We start from the raw sequence: 11,057 nt of genomic DNA, 5'->3' as shown, positions 1-11,057 counted from the left end.
ATCGAAATAGCTACTATTGGTAGAATAACCTTTTTGTGCAACTCCAATAAGTTAAACTTACCCTGATGACCCCATGTCGGCATTGCTATACAGAACAAGGAAAATGAACGGCTATCGGAATAACCTTCCATAGTCGGCTAAACCATATTTTCCAAACCCAATAGAAGAAACTATCTCGATGGCTCTTTTATCGAGATAACTATCTTGATGACAAAATTGATACTTCTTTTACAACAATGACACTTCATCAGAATAACTATCCTGATGACAACATTGACAGATTTTTACAGACTTGCAAAATATGACTCCAACTCTGACATACAGACCTGAAAACATGAAATGACATAACAAATGGTCTCCATAGACCTTATTGGACCAGAATAACATGACCCCTAACTCATAAGACTTAAACATATAATTAACATGATGACTTGATGCTAGGTGCTCATGCACCAGTAAGTGATCAAACCCATCATTTTGTTTGATGAATTTATTGTACATCAAATAGTAGGTCCTAAGTCATCAATGAATGTGATGCACCACATTTGCATGTGCGAGTACCACATTCATGAGTCTTTAACCGCATTTGTAATTTATTCACCACATTCATTAATTGCATCACATGTAATTGTCAAATGTATTTTTCTATAAATGTGTCACATATGATGGTAAGTGCAATGCATATGTTATCTGTGTTGCAATTGCATAATTAGTGACACAATTGTTATAACTGCATCACATTTGATTCCAGGGTTTTGAATGATGTATCAACTATACCTATTATTTATTGATAGGTCAAATGACAGGTGTAAGATTACATATAATGTGATTTGAAACCCAGGTGTTCCTTCATGTGTTGAGTACCCATGAGGGTAAGCCTAAGCACTTAGCACTACGACATCAGCTAAGTGACTTTGATCAAGTGATTTTACACACACTTGGTCTATGTCATGTATACTTAATTCCTGAGATTAGGACAAACCAAGGCTTGATTATAGAAATTTCAAATTGATGGCATTCAAACAAGTTCATTTCACTTACCTACCAAAGAGGTACTTGTTACACTTGAGGATGTCTAGAAAATTTTATGGATCCCTATTCGTGGCGAGAGGATTGTATATGAGAGTAATTTAGACATAGTGGTTATGTAGATTGTTCGAGTGTGACAAGGTTAACCTAAGAATTGATTATTATTATTATGAGATCTGATGGATCACCATGGTGGATGCTTATGACAAGTTTAATATTATTTTGAGTGCTATTGTTGTGGGCATCTTGGTGCCTAATAGGTGAGGACATAGATTTTGGTTGGCTAGGATTGGGTTCTTGAGGGTATGATTGATCAATGCACATTATATGATTGGGGTTCTTCTATTCTAGTCATGCTATATTATCAATTGCATTTAATATCTTACATGGGTAATAAATTCACATAACTGATCAATCAATTCTATCTATCTCCATCATGCAACTAGTTATCTCCTAATTAGATAACAACCTAATTAGATAAAAACCTCAAAGAAAACCCTTGATTAGTATCTCTTCAGAAGAAGAGTACTCTGATTTCCCTAAAGAGAAGAAGAACCCTAAGGGGTTCTTGAAGAAAAAAAGTAAGAACCAAGCCTAGACCAGGAAGAAGCAAAAGAAAACAGAGGAGACTGGCAAAGATCCGGAGGAGACTGGCAAGGAACCGGAAGATGACAAGCAAACAAGGACCCTGGAAGTTGAACATGGCCTGGATATGGAGACAATGGAGGAGACTCTTAGGGCCGCCGACACTATTTCTGCCCTCCATATCTCTAAAAATGAATAGATAACCCCTGGAAAAGCGACTCCCTCTTCTGGCCCTCCTCCCGAGGCCTTGAATGGTTTTATGAAAACCATAGAATGGCTTATTGATGGGAATAAGAAAATTGCGGAAGAGTACAAAAAACTCTGCAACAGAGTCCCGATCCTAGAGACCATTAACATTGGAGAGGGGAACACTATGGCCGATTATATCGAGGATCTTAAGAACACTATTGCTAAAGCAGAAGACATCAGAGATGCCTTTAATCCCAGGTTTGAGAAAATTGAAAAGGAGATACAGGACAGAAAAACCCTAGCGGAAACTAGTGAAAAAATGCTCTCGAACACAGTCGCCAAAGTGGAAAAGATAGAGGAGTGCCTTAAGAAAATTGTGGAGTAGAGCCTCAACATTCTGAAAATCTCAGCCAACAACACCCATACCCTCATCAGCAAGCTTGATGATGAAAAGGAAATCCAGGAAATTGACCTGGACGCTGAAGGAACAGGGGAAGCCCAAGGTCTCCCAGAACCCACACCCGTGGGAAGAGGAAGGAAAAGAAAGTGAATAAGGACGTGGAGGAGCTGAAAGTAGTCAAGGCAACCTATGATGAGCTGGTGATAAAGGCAGAGGATCTACTAAAGAAAATTTCTATGTAGTGTCTCCTTGGTTTCTTTGCTATTTTTTGTTGTTTAGCTGTTCTTTCTGTTTGCTAGTCTTTTGACCAGTCACTCTGTATGTGGACTCTTATTTTCTCAGCTTTCTTTCTAACTATGATGTAATGGTTTCAGGTCCTTAAAACCTGTTTTTCAATCAATCAGAACAACCTATTATTGTCATCAAATCTATTCCATCAATCATCAAATATTCTTGTGAGATCTCCATGTTGATCGATACTAGAAAATCTATGGAAGAAACCTTCATTTATCATTCAAACCTAGCCACAATCTTCAAGATTTCTTGCACCCACACTGTTAAAAATAGTTATTAAGATAAAATCTAAGAGAAATGATATTATCCATCCTTGAAGGTGAGAAGTGAAATGGAGGCTAAAAGAATGTTTGCATTAGTTATCATAGTGTTGTTATTTAATTTAATCTACATTCATCTTACTTATTTATTATTGAGATTTGGATTCATTATGTTTTCTAGGCTAAAAGAATGTTTGCATTAGGTATATAGTGTTTTTATTTTATTTTATTTACATTCATCTTACTTCTTTATTAGCCTAGTATTCAATCAAATTGTTTAATATCTTAGTCTTACATATACCAAATTAATTCTCTTGCTACAATGGGTAACAAGTGAACCAAATCTTGGACTGAGAATCCTCCCTCTTCCTAGATTGTTGACGTAGGGGGCTTCAAAAAGAGGATTTTTCATTTTTTCCTAGATTTTAGAAAGTTGATTTTTCAATTATTTTCGAACTCATGTTTGTTTTTTATATTAAAAGAAGCCAAAAATATGGAGCTAACCCACATACAGTCACAATAATAGTAGAAGAACAACTATTAGCAGAAATACAACATAGTCACAACCTCCTAAAACTTTCCTCTATCAAAAAACTTAAACATACTAACCATATTAATAAGGTTTAACATATTCATAATAAAACTATGATCATAACTATAAAAAATAAGGCCACAAAGACTATCCAAAAAATTAAAAAACCATGAAGTCACAAGCATCCTTATTTCTTTTTTCCATGACTGAGCTTGGGTAGGAACCTCCTAGCCCATTCCTTGGTGAGAAATTTAAAGAGATATTTTTATTCCTCTTCCTCCTTCAATTTTTCTTTATGGGTGTTCTCCTACAAAAGACAAAGTGTGGTCATAGAGCTATGCATGAACCTAGTGACCTCATGGAGCCTTTTTTTAGTGATCTCCACTCTACTAACAATTTCCTACATTTTCTCATTCAGGGCGTCTAATTTATTTTCTATTTCCATCATCTTGTCATTTGCTTCCTCCTTGATACTGCTATATTCCTCCACAATAACCATTTTCTCGATCACAAAATTGGGTCAACAGTTGGGTTCACAAAATTGTTAGGGATTTCAGAGACATGGGTAGAGATTTTAGGTAGTAGGGGTGAGGTGGTTTTGGCATTTGACTGAACCGGTAAAGGGTAAGTGCACAAAGATGGTGGTCAAAAGGGGGGGTATAAGTGGACACTTTTTTTTTGAAATCAGGTGAACCTGAACTTGGAGGCAAAATTTGAAAGTCATCCACTCAAGATATGAAGATAATCAAAGAAAAAATAGTGTAGTACTCTGAATCTAGTTTCCAAACTACTAAAAATTTTCAAAATTGGATAAGATTAAGGGGGTCAAATCCTTCGCGCACAAAAAATGGGCCCTGATTTTTTTTCTGAAAAACATAACATAGTGTCTAATGCGCACATCAAAAAATTCATAGTTAGATTTAGTATTTTGACAAATCCTTTGGCAGAAAGATAGTTAAGAGTGAGCAATAGAAGATGTGAATTTTTTTGTAATTTTTTGTCGAGTATTTTTTTTTATGATTTTTCGAATTGAACAGATCCTGAAAATTAGGTACATGTTCGTGCGTGAAGCATAAGTTGCACTAAACAAATTGAAAATACATTTTTTTAAAATTTTTTTGTAAAGAATCAAGTGCACTACAATAATATATAAATTTTTTTAAATTTGGATAAGTATATCAAAATTATTAAAAAAAATGGTGCACCTATGTCTGTGAGAACTATGGAGACATTGGTAAAAGAAATTCAATAATAATATGTTATTGTTGTTCAAATTTTAAAAGAATTATATGGTTAGAAAGCTCAGAAGATGGGTGAAAATATGTGAAGATGATAAAAAACTGGTGAGGTGGATTATTTAACCAGCATGCAAATCAAACATGGAAGTATATGAAATCAAAGACATAATTTGAAATGCATGAAAACATGAATAATGAAAATGTATACCTCACAAAACCTTATATCTCTCCCTCAGATTGAGCTTGATGAAGTGAAGGTGCCCCTTGGTGATGGTCCACTTGATGTGCTCCTCTTGCTTGCTTGCTTGATGTGGATGGCTCTCCAATGTTGTGCACAAATGGAATGGACTTGGAAGATGATAAGGATGAGATGATCAAGTGTGGATTAGATATGATTTGAACATGATAAGGTTGCCAAGATGATTTCCTAGGCTCAAAAGGATAGCATAAGATTACTAAACTCGGAGATGAAGAATGGAGGGATGGATTCCTCAATTTATAGGAAGAGGAGAGGAAGAATGGATGGCTAGGATGGATTCAAGATGAAGGGCTAGGATTGCTTGTGAGCTCACACAAGGCCCAAGAGAGGGTGTGGAGACCAAGAGATATGCCTTAAAGACATTTCTTGTCTCCACACTCCTCAAGGTACATTGGAGAGACTTCCCAAGGTACCTTGAGAAGAGCAAAGCACATTGGGAAGACTTCCCGATGTGCCTCAAGAGGAGCAAGGGATGTGACATTCCTTGAAGAATGAGGAGGAGGAATTTAAAATTTTCAAAAAAGGGATAATCATGGGGATTGGAGGAACAAGAAGGAATTAAAAATTCCTTGGGAGAGGAGATGCCTAGAGGATTGTGAGATTTTGAAGATCTCACATTCACCTAGGAAAAGAGCATGAAAAGCTGGTGGTTGGATGGAAGGGACAAGGAGTTGACTTTGTGGCTACTCATGATGATTAGCCATTAGCAACTCATTAGGAGGGGGATTAGAGGAAATTTTAGGTTGGATTAGGATTTGTAGAAGGATTTGACTAGGAGAGAGAATGAGTGGAGGGAATTAAAAATCAGAAGAATAAGATTAAGTGAGTTAGGGAGTTTCTAGAAGACTTTATTAGGTTAATGATGAATTAAGAGGATGGTTTGTAGGAATCATGTGGGTTAATTAATTAATTGAAATTAATTAGCCAAGAGGAAGATTTGTGAGGATTTAATCTTTTAGAAGAATAAAGAAAGGGATTGATTTATTAAATAAATCAGTTACATACTATAGTGACAATATCAATTATATTTAATTAATATTGGGGAGAATTTGAATTAACATAATTAATTAATTAATTATGTGAGGAATTAAAAATAATTATTTTTAAGTGTCTACAATATGGTGGAAATTTTAGAAATACTCACTTGATGAAGTGTAAACTTGATGATGACAAAGTCGAGAAACCAAGTTGATAAAATAAAACACGTCAAAAAGGAGGGAAATGGAGGGAAATCAAACTTCCAAACCGTAGCTTTGTCATCCAGGCCTATTTCCAAGCCTAAACAATCAAAAGCGCGTATGGGGTACTTAAGGTGTAAGAAGCGCGTATGCGCTATGTTTGTTTAAATTTTGGGTGTCTATAATTAGATATTGTATATATAATATGAGTATATACATATAATATATAATTTATATATATATATGTATATGTATATGTATATAATAATATATAATATATTTATAAGTATATATATACACACATGTAAGTGTATTGTCTCCCCTCTCTGATGCATACAAGGTGCCTCTCTTTCTCTCCCTCTCACTATCTCTCTTTCTTTGTCTCTCCCTCCCTCTCCCTCCCTCTCCCTCTCTCCCCCTCTCTCTCTCTCTCTCCCTCCCTCTCCCTCTCTCCCCTTCTCCCTTCCTCCATACCCCATCCCTCTCTCTCTTCTTCTCTCCCTCCCTCCATTCATACCTCACTGCAACTGTGTCTGCACTTCTATAGAAGTAAGTTAATTTATTTCTTGTCTGCAACTTCCTCTTTGATTTTTATTATGTATGCTCTCCTAAGAAAATTGACTGATGGATTTGTGTGTGTATATTTAATAGGAGGAAGAAGGGTCTGAAATTGAACCACAGGTGCATGACCGTGACAAACAAGGAAACCTACAACAATGTTCTTCTCGAATATGTTTTTAATGAGCAGAGTAGATGTGGAAAATAGTGTCAACAAAGCAAAATGATGAGTCAAAGTACCTACAATATGTTTTTCAGAAGGAAACAACTGGTAGGAATAGAAAGAGGGATAGTAACACAAATGATGTCATAGAGAATGATACTGGTGGGTATGTGAGAGTTCCCATGCTCTTACACAACACCTATCATCTAAATAAATTGAAGTTTGTTCTAAGCATGGCAGTTGTAGTATATGATGATCATCACTTGTCAAAAGGCCTAGAAGGGTACATACCCATGAAAGAAATCAAGTGTGTAATTCCTATAGCCTTGCACATTTAAGAGCATCATATGTTTTAGAAAGGAAGTACTCTTATGGTTAGGTTAAGCTCGTACACTTTCTTTTTAGTGAAGTCTTGTTGTTTGTTCACTTGGAGTCTCTCTTATGCTGACAATGGTCTAACTTAGCTATATCAAAACTAAACTATCAATGTTCTATTGTATGATGTTCTATTCATAACTTTAAATAATATATCATTTTATTAGCCCACCATATGACCCTTTAGGTGTCATTAGATGTCATATTATTTCCTAAGATGTCATATTGTGTCCTTGTTAGGATTCCCAAAGATACTGAGAGGGGGTGTGAATCAGTATCTGACTAGTTATATAATTTTCTTAACTTATAACATGAAAATCATATTAAAATTGTGTACCAGTTAACCAGAAATAATGTAGCAAATAAGAATAACAACCACAATATGAAAAGAACACCATAACACAATAGTTAACGAGGAAACTCAGTGTGGGAAAAACCTCGGTGGGATTTGTGACCCACAATATTCACTTACTGGCCAATAAGAGAATATTGCTACTTAAAATAGGGGCCTGCACATGCAGGAAGGCCAAGTGCCTAGGGCTCACTGCTCAGTTACAAAAGAAGTCACACTGACTTACAAAAATGGATTATACTAATCTAATGTCTTTTACTGCTTCAGATCAGCATCTGCTATGCTAGATTCAATACCGGTTTAAGCTTTGCTACATACATAAACCCTTAACCTAATAATTCGCACAGTAGGTCTGCTACCTTCTATTCATATTTCACATCCTATTATTTTTTAAATGATGTACAATGATCTCATACATATATGAGTCATATTACAATCCTCCATGTCGGCTTACAAAAGATTTTACAATTAATTACAAAATATGTTTATACAAAATTGTTGTTGGCCAAGGTGTCGGTATGCCTCCTTTTCGATGTCGGTGTTCTGTATGCCAATGTAGAGTCTGTCAGTGTCGGTGCCTGAGTCTGCCTGCCGGTATCATATGATTGTAAGGTTGCCATCAATGACAATACCTTCAATCACCTACAATTTCTCATTGGAGTGTGCATTTGCCAACAGTCCTATGACCCCTTAGGACACGATATGACCCCTTAAGACACCATACGACCCATAAAGATACCATATGGTGTCCTAAGTGGTCATAAGATTCCATATGACTTGTCAGGACACCATACGACCCATAACAACACCATATGGTGTCGTTAAGGATCATGTCATGTTTTATGAACCCTTAGGACACTATTTGGTGTCGTTATAGGTCCTATGGTGTGTTAATGGATCATATAGTGTCATATGACCCCTTAGGACACCCTATGACCCCTTAGATGTTGTTAGGGGTCATATTGTGTTCTAAGGGTCATATGGCATCTTATGACCCCTTACGACACCATATGGTGTCGTTATGTGTCTTGTGGTGTCCTATGACCCTTAGGACACCTTATGACCCCTTAGGACTCCATATGACCCTTTTATGTGTTTTTATGAGTCATATGGTGTCCTAAGGAATCATATGGTGTCGTATGACCCCTTAGGACTCATGCATGAATCCCTAGGATACCATATGACCCCTAAGAATACCATATAACCCTAGAGAGAGAGGGGGGGGAGGAGAGGGATGGAATGTGAGAGAGATACACCTAAGAGAGGAGGAGAGAAATAAATAGAGACTAAGAGGGAGAGACAAGAGAGATGGAGAGAGAGAGAGAGAGGGGGAGATAGAGATAGAGAAAGGGAAATGGAGGGGGAGAGAGAGATGGAGAGAGAGGGAAATATAGGGAGAGAGAGAGAGGGGAGGGAGATATAGAGAGATCTAAGAGGTGGATAGAGGGATTGGGAGAGAAAGAGAGACCTAAGAGGTGGAGGGAGGGAAGGAGAGAGGGGGTGAGAGATAGAGAGAGTCTAAATGAGAGGGAGGAAGGGATGGAATGAGAGTATAAGAGACTAGAGAGAGAGAGAGAGAGAGAGAGAGATACCTAAGAGAATGAGAGAGAGAGAGAGACAAGGAGTGGGGGAGATATAGAGAGATCTAAGAGGTAGATAGAGGGATTGGGAGAGAAAGAGAGGCCTAAGAGGTGGAGGAAGGGAAGGATAGAGAGGGTGAGAGATAGAGAGAGTCTAAGTGAGAGGGAGGAAGGGATGGAATGAGAGTATAAGAGACTAGAGAGAGAGGTGTGAAGAGAGGGAGAGAGTGAGAAAGAGAGGTAATGAGAAAGGGAGATAGGGAGGGGGAGGAGAGGGAGAGAATGAGAGAGAGATACACCTGAGAGAAGGGGAGAGTGAGATAGAGAGATAGAGGATGAGAGGAAAAGACTTTAGAGATACTTCTTTCTCTCTCTCTCTCTCCATACCCCTTCTTCTCTCCCTCTCTCCCTCCCTCCCTTCCTCCCCCTCCTCTCTCCCTCCCCTCCTTCCTCCCCCTCCTCTCTCCCTCCCCTCCTTCTCTCTCCCTCCCCCTAATCCCCCCCCCTCTCTCTCTCTCTCTCCATACCCCTTCTTCTCTCCCTCCCTACCTTCCTACTCCCTCCTCTCTCCCTCCCCCCTACTCCCCCCCCCCCCTCTCTCTCTCTCTCTCTCTCTCTCTCTCTCCCTCTCTCCCTCCCTCCCCTTCTTCTCTCCACGATTGCAATGTTTTATATCATAGATTTTTGTTGTTTATATTCATATTGTTGACTACGTAGGCAAATATTAATTTAAATTTATAAAAGAGCAGCCACCAAATACAATGAATACACAATAATTAATTGAATACAAGGAGTTTGGTAGGGTTAATTTGACATTTTAGAAATTTAATCAAATCATATTTCATGATTGCAATGTTTTATATCATAGATTTTTGTTGCTTATATTCATATTGTTGATTACATAGGCAAATATTCATTTAAATTTATAAAGGACAACCAAAAAATACAACAAATACACAATAATAAAATTAGTACACATTTATTGAATCGAATATCAACATTTATATATATATATATATATATATATATATATATATCAAAACAAGGCATGTTTGCCAAGTCAATACAAGTATTACAAAAATGTTGCATATGCCATGTCCAAATTGATATACAATAAAAATGTAGAATGTATCTACATGTATTGGTCATTCTATGACCACAACTAACACTATATGATCCTAAACTTGTGGTGGATCATCAAAATTGAGCCTCTTCGATGAAGTATGCAGCTCTGTAGATGGCTGCAAAACCACAATTCAAAAGCCATGTTAGAATTATTTTGTAGAAAATAGTTCACAATTAACAACATAACTATGCATTTAACTATAATTCCTTTGCAATTGAAATGTAGATTACCTCATCGGCTGATCTCAGAGCTAATGTCTTCACTCTCCTCTCCTTGTCACTCTTAGGAGTTTTCTTGAAGACAAGCTTAAAAGGATCCACGTTATGGCTGAACCGCGAAGGGGTCTATTTTAGATTAGATGTACAATTAATATAATGTACTAACATAAATACATCAAAAACACTTAAAAGCTATAATATAGAGAACAACAATGTACCGGTGCCTGAGATGCTTCTCTAATGGACTGAGGATGGCTCACCATCGATGGAGAAATTGTCGCTATTACCTATACAAAAAATGATCAAGGATTAAATACAATCAATATAATGATAAGTATTGTAGGTTAAAAATAATTAATGTAATATATCAAACAAAAGTGTACCAGATCTTGAGATGCTTCTCTAGTGCATGGAGGAGAGCTCACCATTGATGAAGCAACTATGGATATTTCCTGTATGAAAAAAAAAAAGATTATAATTTATCACAAGTTCACTTGTACCTGTGCATATAATCATGAAATCAAGAAAATAAAGTAGATATGTATACCTCCACCCTCTCCTTATCCATGGATGAATCAAGTGCATTCAACAAATCCACATAGCTCAATGATTGGTGTACATGTAAAATAGACAAAAAACACTAATCAATCTACAAACCCCAACTAATACTTGATTTCAATATTTTCAAACAATTTTACAACTAAAAATGTGTTCAATTACC

Source organism: Cryptomeria japonica, chromosome 9, assembly GCF_030272615.1.
Source record: "Cryptomeria japonica chromosome 9, Sugi_1.0, whole genome shotgun sequence".
In the NCBI taxonomy this organism is placed as follows: domain Eukaryota; kingdom Viridiplantae; phylum Streptophyta; class Pinopsida; order Cupressales; family Cupressaceae; genus Cryptomeria; species Cryptomeria japonica.
This window is presented reverse-complemented; position numbering follows the sequence as displayed.